The 13,939-nt window shown below is 42.8% G+C and overlaps 1 non-coding gene across 1 annotated transcript; it reads right to left on the bottom strand.

Annotated features, from left to right (window-relative positions):
• Window positions 1-1,192: 1,192 nt before the first annotated feature.
• On the bottom strand, window positions 1,193-1,298 carry LOC140856825 (small nucleolar RNA R71). The gene has a single exon (XR_012140425.1). It is a non-coding gene; the product is annotated as a small nucleolar RNA R71 (small nucleolar RNA).
• Window positions 1,299-13,939: the final 12,641 nt, after the last annotated feature.

Raw genomic sequence — 13,939 nt, 5'->3', positions numbered from 1 at the left:
AAAAAAACCACTAATATTTCATAACACTTAACTAAAATAGCGTAACCTCAAATATAAAAATTCTAACTTGATTGGACACCTTGTTTCTTTGCATTGCATCTCCATAATTAATTTTAAGGGCGCAACCTAGTAACTAAGATAAGGTGGGGATTTGATCACCCTTCCTTGGCCCACAAATCACTCCCTTGTATTTGCATAATCTAGACCTTAATCTAAAATTAATTAGATGTTGACCCTAAGGATTTTGAGCTCATTAGGACAAGTGACCCTGAGAGTTGAGCCAGGTTAGACTTGGTCAGCTAGCTGGTGGTGTCTAGGCAAGTGGTTTGCGGGACGACTGGGCCCGAAGGAAGGTGGTTTTTAATTGGTTTCATTCGCTGATCTGGCCAATTTAATTGGTGTCTAAGGAAAGCAATGGGGGGACTCTCACCAACCTTATACTTACCTAGCCAGTTGGTTGGTCAAGCTCCGACTTGGAGGGCTTGAAGGCTAACTACAGTTAGGAGCTGTCTAGAACTAGGGTAACTTTAGGATAGAGAGTCCACTGCGTGCTAACTTGATTGTAATTAAAATCTAACCATAACTAATTCTCTTATTAGTTTTAGGACTTCTTAGGATCTCTTCTTTAGAACTCTTTTCACTCTTCTCTTCTTCTCTTAATAAAAAAAAAAAAATTCTTAACAGACTAGGATAGTCTTACATAGACCTTTTAGTTGCATGTTAGGTCGACGATCACTAAAACCTGACTTGCAACCATTAGATGAAGAATTAGAAAAGACTCTTAGGACTATTCGAGTCAGAAACATGGCTGCACCTGGTGAGGCTAATCCTCCACGCTCATTGAGAGAATATTTCACTCCATCCTCGTATACTTACTCTCCATGCATTCAAGCACCTCCAGTAGAAGCTACCCAATATGAGATTAAGTCTAGCATTATTCAAATGTTGCCATCATTCTATGGACTTAGTAACGAGGACCCATACAAACACTTGGATGAATTTCTTGAAATTTGTTTCACAGTAAAAATCCAAAACTTCTCTGATGATGCCCTTAGGTTGAAATTGTTCCCTTTCTCACTTAAGGACAAAGCCAAGCATTGGTTAAACTCCTTAAACTCTATAACCATTTGAACTTGGGATCATCTTCAGAGAGAATTTCTCAAGAAATACTTTCCAATTGAAAAAATAAATCAAATTAGAAAAGCTATCACTAGTTTTTTCCAATTGGAGGGTGAACTTTTTCATGAGACATGAGAAAGGTTAAGGGACCTCATTCGTAAATGTCCACACCATGCTGTTCCTAAATGGCAACTTTGTCAGTATTGTTATGATGGTCTATTGGAGAAACACCGACAAATAGTTGATGCATCATGTGGTGGGACATTCATGCTAAAGAGTGAGGATGAAGCCTGGCAGCTTTTTAAAATACTTAGTGAGAATTTCCTACATCATATGTCTGCCACTTCTAGAGAACAACTCATGCTTCAACAAAAAAGAAGTAGAATTTATCAGATTGGAAACGTCATGGATATCCACAGTAAGGTAGATGAACTGTCTCAAAAATTAGACCGTCTTCTAAATACTGGACAATCTCTGATTCCACCTAACCCAATCCAAGAAGTTTGTGCATTGTGTGCAAGTCCAAACCATTTTGTTAGTGAATGCCTAGCCGCACCTCAATTTTCTGAGTTTGTGTACGAGCAGGTTCAGCAAGCTCAAGTCCAACAAGCTCACAGACCAGGAAACGATCCATATTCGAATACTTATAACCCCGGCTGGAGAAATCATCCAAATTTTTCCTGGAGACCACAACCAGTGGTTGGCCCTACTGCACCTCGACCTCAATATCAGGATCTAACATATAGGCATGGACCATACCATCAATTTCAAAATGCTCCTCAATCGTTTACTACTAGTCACAGCTCAGCTTTTGAGAAAAAAGTTCTGAAAGTACTAGAATGATTAGAAGTCAACACTCAGACCCTTAACTCCCACACACAATCCATTACTAAGCTAGAGACCCAAATAGGTCAACTAGCGACAGCATTCAGTAGGAGGGAAGGAGGAAAATTACCTAGCCAACCCGAGAGCAACCCAACAGGGCAATTTGTGATTGAAAGCTCTAATACCCCAGAAGCTTTTTCTAAACATACCAAATCAATCATGACTCTAAGAAGTGGGAAGGTCATTGAACACACTAGTAGAACCAATGAGATCGATCCTAAATCTCTAACCGAAGCCAAATCACCCAAGAACAAGGAGGACCTGAAAATAGAGAAGGAACCAACTGCATCGGAATCATCTTACTTGCCTAAAGCCCTATTTTTGGATGCCCTGAAAGCCCCTATTCCTGCAGATAAGAAGGGAGGAAAACTCGATGAGATGTTGGAATTGTTTAAGCAAGTCCAAATTAATCTTTCCTTTTTAGACGCAATCAAACAGGTTCCTGCTTATGCCAAATTTTTGAAGGATTTGTGCATCCAAAAACGTAAATCTAGATCACAAATCTCAAAAAAAGTATGCCTCACTGAATAGGCTAGTTCTGTCTTCCAGCATGCCACTCCTCCAAAGCTTAAGGACCCAGGAGCCCCCATCATTTCCTGTGTTATAGGAGATTATCACATTGAAAAAGCTCTTCTAGATTTAGGAGCAAGTGTGAATCTTTTACCTAGTTCGGTGTATGAACTTTTTGGATTCGGAGAACTGAAACCCACATCAGTCACACTGCAATTAGCCGACAGATCAATTAAGGAACCATGTGGAATGCTTGAGGATATCTTGGTCAAAGTAGATGAGTTTTACTTTTCAGTTGATTTTCTGGTTCTCGACATGGAACTAAGTGGCAACCCCAGACAAATTCCTATTATCTTAGGATGACCCTTCCTAGCTACGGCAAATGCATGCATTAATTGTAGGACAGGAGTCATGGACATATCGTTTGAAAATAAGAAACTGAGACTGAATATGTTTGGTGCTTCCCAAAGACCATCAATGGATAGTTGCTTCAAAGTAGATACATTAGAAGACATTATAGAAGATGCAACACCCATAATTCTAGCACCAGACCCCTTAGATACTTGCTTGGCTCACTTTGGAGTGTATGACTTTGAGGAATATATGAAAGAAGTTAACATCTTGTTGGATACACCACACGATAAAATCACTCCTCCATGGACAATCAAGTATGAGCCATTGCCCACATTAGCCAGTACACCAATAGTCCCATCTTTAGAATCACCACCTATGTTAGAATTGAAACCCCTTCCTGCTATGCTCAAGTATGTATTTCTAGGATCCAATGACACCCTCCCGGCAATCATTGCATCAGACTTGACCCCTAATCAGGAAGCACAATTGGTTGGTATTTTGAAGGAACACAAAGAGGCTATCGGTTGGTCCATTGCCGATTTAAAAAGAATTGACCCCTCCATTTGCATGCACCATATTCATTTTGAGGCAAATGCCAAACCCCATCGAGATATGTAGAGGAGATTGAACCCAAACATGTGTGAAGTAGTAAAGAAAGAGGTGGTAAAGTGGTTAGATGCTGGAATCATCTACCCCATATCCGATAGTAAATGGGTCAGTCCCACTCAAATAGTACCTAAGAAATCAGGTATTACTGTGGTTAAGAATGAAGAAGGTGAACTGCTTCCCACTCGCATATCATCTGGATGGCGAGTATGCATAGATTATAGAAAACTAAATGCCGTTACTAGGAAGGACCATTTTCCATTGCCTTTCATCGACCAAATCTTAGAACGGTCAGCAGGACAAAGTTTCTTCTATTTTCTTGATGGTTATTCAGGGTACAATCAAGTATCTATATTTTTGGATGACTAAGAAAAGACTACCTTCACCTGCCCCTATGTCACCTTCACTTTTCGGCGTATGCCATTCAGGCTCTGCAATGCACCCGCTACATTTCAATGGTGCATATTGGCCATTTTTTTGAATATGGTGGATAAATATCTTGAAATTTTTATGGATGATTTTTCTGTATTTGGAACCACCTTTGAGGATTGTCTCCATAATCTTTCCAAAGTTCTTAAATGGTGTATGGAGACAAATCTTATCTTAAGTTGGGAAAAGAGCCATTTCATGGTGCAGAAAGAAATTGTATTAGGACATATTATTTCTAAAAGAGGGATCGAGGTAGATAAAGCCAAAGTTGAGGTCATTTTAAAACTACCACCCCCTACTTCGATCCGACAAATACGCTCCTTCTTAGGTCATGCCGGATTTTATAGACGCTTCATCAAAGACTTTAGCAAGATTTCAAGACCCTTGTGCAATCTGTTGGCCAAGGACACACCATTTGTCTTTGACGAAGACTGTTTGAAAGCATTCAACACATTACGAACAGCCCTGACAATAGCACCCATAATAAAACCCCCTGACTGGTCCATTCCATTTGAGATTATGTATGATGCCTCTGACTTTGCAATAGGTGCCATCTTAGGCCAAAAAATCAATAAGAAGCCATATGTGATCTATTATGCTAGCAAGACTTTTTTCGATGCCCTATTAAACTACACCACAACAGAAAAAGAGCTACTAGCAGTAGTGTTCGCCCTTGAAAAATTTTGCTCATATCTGTTAGAGTCTAAGGTTCTAGTTTACTCTGATCATGCGGCTCTGAAACATCTCCTCTCAAAGAAAGATACTAAACCACGTTTGATCAGATGGATCCTTCTTTTACAAGAATTTGATCTGAAAATCTGAGATAAGAATGGTTTCGAGAATGTGGTAGCTGATCACATCTCCAGGATCTTAGTTGAACACACGATAGGCATAGATGAGGTCAAAGAGAAATTTCCTGACGAACAACTTTTCGCAATCTCCTCTAACCGTCCTCCATGGTTTGCCCATATTGTCAATTACTTGTCAATAGGACAAGTACCTTCTCACTGGACAAAACAAGAAAAGGATCGATTTTTTTCGAAAATTAAATATTATTTCTAGGAAGAACCTGAACTATTCAAATACTGTCCTGATCAAGTTATTCGCTATTATATCCTCGAGAGTGAATTTCAAAGCATTCTCACTTTTTGCCATTCTTCGGCATGTGGGGGACATTTTAGTGGAAGAAAAACTGCAGCAAAAGTGCTACAGAGTGGGTTTTATTGGCCAACGCTTTTCAAAGATGCACATGAATTTGGCCGAAGTTGTCTGCAATGTCAGCGAACAAAAAATTTATCCAAGAAGGATATGATGCCGCTGACTCCCATTTTAGTAGTAGAAATCTTTGATGTTTGGGGGATTGATTTCATAGGACCTTTTCCAGCCTCGTTTGGATTCGAATATATTCTGGTGGCAGTTGATTATGTGTCAAAATGGGTGAAGGCAATAGCTACACGGACTAATGATAATAAAATTGTAACTAGTTTTATCCAACGAAACATCATTAGTCGATTTGGCTTCCCAAGGGTGATCATTAGTGATGGGGGGACTCATTTTACGAATAAATATTTTGAAGCACTTATGAAAAAATATAATATTACACACAAAGTGGCCACACCGTATCACCCCCAAACTAATGGTCAAGTAGAGGTGTCAAATAGGGAGATTAAACATATCCTAGAAAAGATGGTTAGGCCTGATAGAAAGGATTGGTCTCTTTGCTTAGATGATGCATTATGGGCTTACCGTACAGCTTTTAAAACTCCTATCGGTATGTCACCCTATCGACTAGTTTATGGCAAAGCTTGCCATCTGCCAGTTGAATTAGAACATCGTGCACTCTGGACCATACGAATGTTTAATTTTAACATGAAGAATGCAGGTTCTAATCGAAGGTTGCAAATCAATGAACTGGAAGAACTTCACAACGATGCATACGAGAGTTCATGAATTTACAAAGCTCGAATCAAAGTATTTCATGACAAATATATCTCTAGAAAATTGTTTGAGCTAAATCAAAAGGTATGGCTTTTCAATTCCAGGTTACGCCTTTTTCTCGATAAACTTCGATCCCGATGGGATGGACCTTTCATTGTCACACAAACATTCCCACATGGAGCAATTGAAATTCATGACCCTTGGAATGGCAATACATTTAAGGTAAACGGCCAACGTCTGAAGTCATATGTAGATGAAATTGTACATAAAGAATGAATTGACACCATCTACTTGTGTGATCCACTTTATAATAAATAATAAACTTGACGTCTGGCTGAAGACGTAAAACTTAGCGCTTGTTGGGAGGCAACCCAATGATTTCATTTTTTTTTTTACTTTACTGTAGCTACAGAAATTTAGAACAAGAGCTTATTAATCAATGAAGCTATCTTCAACTTCCGAAGTAAAATTATCCCAAGTGTACTCTCTCCTTTTATTTTCTTTGCTTTCCTACTCCATTGAGGACAATATAGATTAAGTTGGGGGGGGAGAAGAAAATAGAAATTAATCAAATCCTCGAGTATGATCAGAAATAATTAGTTTTGTGTATCCAAATTTTATTTTGATTAAGAGTCAATTAGGCATCCTAATAAATGAATGATTAACGGTCAAGATAATTTTAGAGATACTGAGAAATAAATTATTAAAAAAATCTAATGAATGGTAGGGTTTAGACTAGACCAAATTTTAAGAGTGATTCTACAACCCTCTTCTTACTGATCTCAATAAAGAATCTACTTCATGAGAGATTGGGTGGAAAGGTCGAGGTATGCAAAAAAAATTCTCCTTAAAATTTTATTTAAAAAATATATATATATATATTGGTTTCCTACCGAGTAATCGGACCCTTTCGCCTAAGTAAGCGTTGTGGTTCGCGTAAAAAGGTGGGCAATGTTAAAAAAATAGTGGATAATAAGGAGACTAAATTGCAAGAAGATAATAAACCTATCTCACATTAAGTTAGAGGATTTAAAGAGTAAAGTGGAAAGTTGGTGAAAGAAAAGCTCTTGAAATTTCTTAAGTTAATACTCAGCCACTAATTGGGTCAAATTGATAATCCAATGAAGTATCTCTTTAATGGTCTGACCAGGTATCATTTACCTTTTGGGATGCCTAATCTAACTTTTTATTCAAGACCGAATCGGTACACAATGCTGATATATCTATTTTACTCGAGGATGAGAAAAATTCAAGTTGGAGGGTGTGATAAACACTTAATTTAAGTCATTTAAAATAGAAAATTATAGTTACTTTATTTTATTTATTAAGAATTTGATGCTTCTTTTTATGTTATACAGGAAAGGTGATCGTCGATACAAAGAGTCCAATTCATAGACCAAAAAGACTCAAGTTTGAAGAAAATTGGACTTAAAATAAAATTAAAATAAAAGAAGGATGCATACGGTATTATAGAAAATGAAGATACTATGCAAGAAATCCAAAAAGGATATAGGCATCATTTTAAAGAAACAAAAGTTTCTTTTTGGTAATCAAAAAGAAAAGGCAGCGTGAGCGGCAGCGCGGGCATGGGCGTGCGCGGCATCACGGGCGCAGGTGAGCGTGCGCGGGCACAGGCGAGCGGCAGCGTGGGTGAGCGTGAGCGGCAGCACGGGCGAGCGGGAGCAGGCGCACGCGAGGCAGTGGGCGCACGGGGTTCGTGGGGACAGACGAATAGATGGACTTGAAAATAAAAGGAAAAAAAATATATATTTGGAAATACTTCAAAGGAAGAATTTGTATTTTCTTTATCTGCTTGTGATCTTTCCATCTCATCCATCCATCTTTTAGTCCTTAGTATTTTCTTTAGTCCCACATCGAAAAATCATGTAAAACTCCTCCCTCCTAACACCTATAAAAAGACTTTTGTACTCCTATTGGAAGGAGAGCCCAAAAATTCTTTTAGAGCCTTGCATAGAGGAATAGAAAGGGACTACTTCATGAGCAGCTAAGCTAGCAGTCTCAGAAGTGGAGAAAAAATTTTTTAACGACACAGAGATGGTTTATTGTTCTAAACTTTCTTGTATTTCTTTATATGCAATAAAGATTATACTTTTTATTTAAATCATCATGAGTTATTTATTTGCTCTCTTTCATATGCTTTTATTTATGCTTTCCTGTTAGATTAATATTAGGAACAACTTTTACTTTCCGGAGATGCATCGTGATCTACGGATATGGGACGTGCCGAAGGAAGAAGAGTTGTTTATCTAGTACTTTTCGGAGACATACCGTGATCTACGAATACGGGGTGTGCCGAGGAAAGATAGGTATTTTTTTTAAGATTAATCGCATCTATTTAATTAAAAAAGAGATACAACTATGCTAGTGCAAATTAATTCAAAATTTTCGAGTTCTTTGTTTTCTAATTACATCAATTTTAAGATAATTTATTTTCTAATTCAAAACAATGCTTCTTTCTTTTATTTTGCAATCTCAACTTAGCCCAAGGTCCCTGAGGATACGATCTCGACTCATCCTACCTACGTAGTGAGTAGAGTTATTTTTGGTGCTATCAACGACTACACATCACTATCATTTAGACTATCTCTAGATATTTTAATTCCCATGGCATTCATATTTTGCTCGATATGAAATACAGATACATCAATATGTAGCCGATAGAGACCATTAATAAGAAAACCATTTACAACTTTATTATTTTCATAAAATATGTTAAATGGTTCTTATGAAAGCTAATCACATAGCCTTCTTGTGCTAAACATGAAACAGAAATCAAATTCTTGCTTGCTGTTGGCACATAATAACAATCTCTAAGAACTAAATCTAATCCTAACGGTAATCGCAGAGGGTAGGTTCTCACGGCCATAGCAGCAACTCTTGCTCCATTCCCGATGTGTAAGATCATATCCCCATTCCTCAGCTTCCTGCTCTCCTCAAGATCCTGCATAGAAGTGCACAAATGAGCACTAGAATCAGAGTCAAGTACCCAACTGGATGCAGAGAAAATCATAAGATTAGATTCTATAACGAGCATTCCTCCAGAAGGACCATCCTTTTTATTCTTCCAGGTGGCTAGGTACTGAGGACAATTCCACTTCCATTGGCCGTTTGAATTGCAATGAAAATATTTTTCCTTTTCAGCAGCCTTCTTCTTCAGTTCCGTCTTCTTCTTCTTTCCATCCACCTTCTGCTTCTTTGCAGACTTCTTCTTCTTTCTAAAAGACTTTCTCTTGAAAAAAGTCTGCTCCACAATAAGGACGAGCCTTTTAAACCCTTCAAAGAAAGCTCAGCCGTAACCAACATGTTCATTAACTCAGCCAAGGTACACTGCATCTTATGCAAATGAAAGTTCATGATGAACTGACCATATGCATCAGACAAGGATTGAAGGATCACATCAATCTGAAAATCTCTATCTAAGATGACACCGAGCTTCTCAAGCTCCTCAAGGTCCTTGATCATTGACAAACAATGATCTTGGACTGACTGCCCATCATGCATTTTAGCCTTAAAAAGCCTTTGGCAGACTTGATACTTGGCTGCACAACTTTGTTCACCAAACAACTCTTGTAGGTGAGCCAACATTTGGCGGGTAGTCATAATATTCTCATACTGACACTGCAAGTCATCAGACATGGCACCCAACATGTAGTACCTGGCTTTGTTATCGTCATCCGTCCACTTTTTCAGAGATGCTCTCTATTCAGCAGTCGGACGTGCTAGTATGGCAGGTGGGTCCTGCTCCAAGACATGAGTTAGTTTCTCGAAATCCAGAATAATTCTATAGTTTCTCAACCAATCCTTGAAATTAGGTCCAGTCAATCTGTGGGTGTCTAGTATTTTGGTCAGAGGGTTGGACGCAGACATATTTTCTGTAGAGAGTCAAGAGTTTCTAGTTAGATTTTGTAATCAGACTTAACCAATTTGTTTAGGGGTTTCATTTTTAAACAAATTAGGCTCCCACTATTTTCTCAGATCCCTACACTCCCAAGGTAAAGATGTAAAAATCTCCGTGATTAGTGATTTCTAGTGGGTGGTGCGGTCTCACCGACTAGCTCACCACCTCACCTAACAGTTATTGGTAATGGGTCAATCGATAAGTGGACAACTCTTGTCCAATAATTCTCTAATCATGATGCACCCAAAACTTGATCTCTAATTCATGAAGCTCACTATGTCCAAAATATTGCTCCAATCCTTAGTTAAGTCAGACCCACCATTTGCACAAACTATATTCTTGATAGGGTCCCTCACCATATTGAGAATATTGAGCACAACCCATCCTCTAATCTGTAGCATCCAATGCCTAATGGACATGGTTGTATTTTTTCGGTGCAACTGAGCCACTGTAACCAACCGAGAATAATCAATCCCGGGAAGGGCTCGCACATCCACAATGGTGGAAGACCTTAGACTTAATATTTTCTTAGGGAGATTTGATTTGGGTCTCATTAAACTTGACTTGACATAGTCATAACAATTATGACTAACCTAGTGACATGGGTTAGCTCGAATTGTTAGCCACCTCAAATCAAAACTGGATCGACACATATGGCCAGGTAAGTGAGATCGGTGGGAGGGATATGCCATTAACTTGACAAGAACGTATTTGAGTCGAGTAGCTTCCAATTAAAAATTAGTCGGTCGCATCTGCCCAACTTACCTTAGACACTAAATTGTCGAACCAGAATCAATTGGGTTAGTCTACAATTCAGGCTCTAACCACTGAGCCAAATTAGATCTTAACTTGATCGAGTCACATCTAAATGTGATTTGACCTTGACTTAGACTTAATCCTATTAGGCTGGTCAATTATTAGCTTTCATGATCCCATCTGACCAACTTTTGATTCTATTTGATCAACTGCTAGACCTAATTGAGCTACCCAAATCTGAACCTAATTTTATGAAAATGACTTAGATCTAAAATTCTCAATTTTAAACCTAATTTAATTTCATAAACTTAATTCATTAATTAAGTCTTGGGTTCATAAACAAAATATGTAAATAAATCCTAGGATTTCAGGATCTAGGATTTTACAGAAAAATAAATTTTGATTTCTGATTAAGGATGAACGCACAGCACCCCTACACGCTATAAGAACACCCTATTGAATGGGAGGAGAGGGTCTTAAACCCTACTTTATTCTTATGATCGGACGGCCATGAGGAACACCTTAATCAGAAATATTATTTTAACTACAAAACTAGTTAGATCTAAGTTACATATCACATATATAATTTCAGATCTAACTTATACATGCTTTGCATACATCTCATGTATTAAAATCTGGTCTAATTAGCATGCTGTTGGGTATAAAATACCCACAGTCGAAATCCTCAGTGGAACCGACTACGAACAGGACAGCTCCGCCCGGACTCCTACGGGAGCCGGGCTCCGCCGCCGACATCAACTGCAGGACAGCTCCATCCGGACTCCTACGGGAGCCGGGCTCCGCCGCCGACATCGACTACATGACAGCTCCGCCCGGACTCCTACGGGAGCCGGGCCCCGTCACCGACAACTCCAACAGTTACGAGCAGGCTCCGCCGGACTCCTATGGGAGCCGGGCTCCACCGCCGACATCGACTACAGGGCAGCTCCGCTCGGACTCCTACGAAATCCGGGCTCCGTCCTCAGCATCGACCACTGGTAAGTCTCGTCCGGACTCCTACGGGAGCCGGACTTCGCCTTTGGCTTTAATTGCAGGAAGGCTCCGCCCGGACTCCTACGGGAGCCGGGCTCCACCGCCGACATCGACTACATGACAGCTCCGCCCGGACTCCTACGGGAGCCGGGCTCCGTCACCGACAACTCCAACAGTTACGAGCAGGCTCCGCCCGAACTCCTACGGGAGCCGGGCTCCGCCGCCGACATCGACTACAGGGCAGCTCCGCTCGGACTCCTACGGGAGCCGGGCCCGTCCTCAGCATCGACCGCTGGTAAGTCTCGTCCGGACTCCTACGGGAGCCGGACTTCGCCTTTGGCTTTAATTGCTGGAAGGCTCCGCCCGGACTCCTACGGGAGCCGGGCTCCGCCACCGACAACGACTACATGACAGCTCCGCCCGGACTCCTACGAAAGCCGGGCTCCGTCACCGACAACTCCAACAGTTACGAGCAGGCTCTGCCCGGACTCCTACGGGAGCCAGGCTCCGCCGCCGACATCGACTACAGGACAGCTCCGCTCGGACTCCTACGGGAGCCGGCCTCCGTCCTCAGCATCGACCGCTGGTAAGTCTCGTCCGGACTCCTACGGGAGCCAGACTTCGCCTTTGGTTTAATTGCAGGAAGACTCCGCCCGGACTCCTACGGGAGTTGGGCTCCATCCTCAGCTCCGACAGCTGCCAGTAGCCTCCATCCGGACTCCTACAGGAGCCGGACTCGGCCAACAACGTCAACTGCAAGCGGACTCCTACGGGAGCCGGACCTCTCCTTCGACTCTAATCACGGGGGGACTTCGTCCGGGCTCCTACGAGAGCCAAACTCCGTCTTCAACTTCGACGGCCACAGACAGACTATGTCCGGACTCCGTTCGGACCCCCACGGGAGCCGGGCTCCACCCACGACCCCGATCGCAAGGAGGACTCCGCCCGGATCCATACAAGGGCCGAACTCCGATCGCTGCCGAGCTTCGGCCAGCAGATCTGCACTCCCAGGCCACGATCCTGCTCCACTTCCTACGGCGGACTCCACGCAGCTCCATCACTCCCTGATAGGCCGCAGTAACGGTCGCAACACTGCTCCACTCTCTGCGGCGGATCCCGCGCCCACGCGGCTCCATTACTGCCTGACAGGCCACGATAAACGGCCGCGATCCTGCTCCACCTCCTGCAGCAGATATCGCACGATTCTCCCATCCACTGGCAAGACGCCGCAGCATCTGCATCCCACTTCCCACGGCAGATTCCACATGGCACGCCCCAGTGATGGCCACGGCTCCGCTCCACTACTCTTCGCAGTAGATTCCTCCTGACTAAGGGCGGCCCACTACCTGGCGGTTACAAACGTCACCATCAATCCGTTACCTCCCCCGCCTATAAAAGGGGACCCAGATATGTTATTCTCTAAGCTCATTTCTTATCTCAAAACTCTGCTAAATTCTCCATTCGAGCACTCCATTCTTGTTGAGGCAGAGAACTGACTTGAGCGTCGGAGGGTCTTGCCGGAGCAACCCCACCTCCAGTTTAGACTTCCTTTGCAGGTCCCGACGGCGACCGCGGCTTCCCCGACTCCAGCTTCTCCGGCGCAAGCAGATTTTTGCACCAACAGGATTGGCGCTAGAGGAAGGGACGTGTGTCTTCGCAGCACCCTTGTTCTTAAAGGAGTGTTCAATGGAGCCGTCTCCGACCGTCTCTCCATCACCCACTCCTAATCTTCCCCCGCGAGATCGACACTCGATGCCTCCGCGCAAGGCGTCCACCCGGCGGTCCACGGCCTCCGCGGCCAGATCTCAGGCTCCGGCCTCCCCTCCAGTTTCTCAGCCTCCTCCTCCTCCCCCTCCGACGGCGGCGTCGGCGTGGAGCAATTTGACTTGCTGGCACAGCAGGTCAAAGGCCTCGTCGAAGCCATACAAGCAATGCAGCAGCAGCAACCGCAGGCGTCGGCGCATCCGGAAGGGGCATCTCCGGACTGCCAGAACCCGACGACGGGGCGGGCCACCTGGGCCAGCCGCCCCGTCCTTCCTGGGAAAACAAATCCGAGGGTAGAGAGCCCTCAATCGGATCACGACTCCACCCCTAAAAGATCCCTGCCCCCATTCTACCAAAGGACCCTCGAGACTCGAAGTCGAGAGGATTTCCTGGACCGGAGGCTCCAGGAGATGAACCGACGGATTGAAGAACTCCACCACGCACCTCCCGCTTATGGTGAGGATATTTGCACTAACCCTCCCTTCTCTCAAATGATCATTCAGGAACCGATCCCGCCAAACTTCAAGCTTCCCCAGTTCGAAAGCTACGACGGGACTTCAGACCCGGTTGATCATCTGGAGGCCTTCCGGACGATGATGCTGCTTCACGGTGCTCCTGACGCCATCTTATGCCGGGCTTTCCCGTCTACTTTAAAGGGAGCAGCGA

The sequence above is a fragment of the Elaeis guineensis genome, chromosome 3 (genome assembly GCF_000442705.2).
Source record: "Elaeis guineensis isolate ETL-2024a chromosome 3, EG11, whole genome shotgun sequence".
NCBI lineage: Eukaryota > Viridiplantae > Streptophyta > Magnoliopsida > Arecales > Arecaceae > Elaeis > Elaeis guineensis.
The sequence above is the reverse complement of the archived record's forward strand: the minus strand, read 5'-3'. Positions and strand labels throughout refer to the sequence as shown.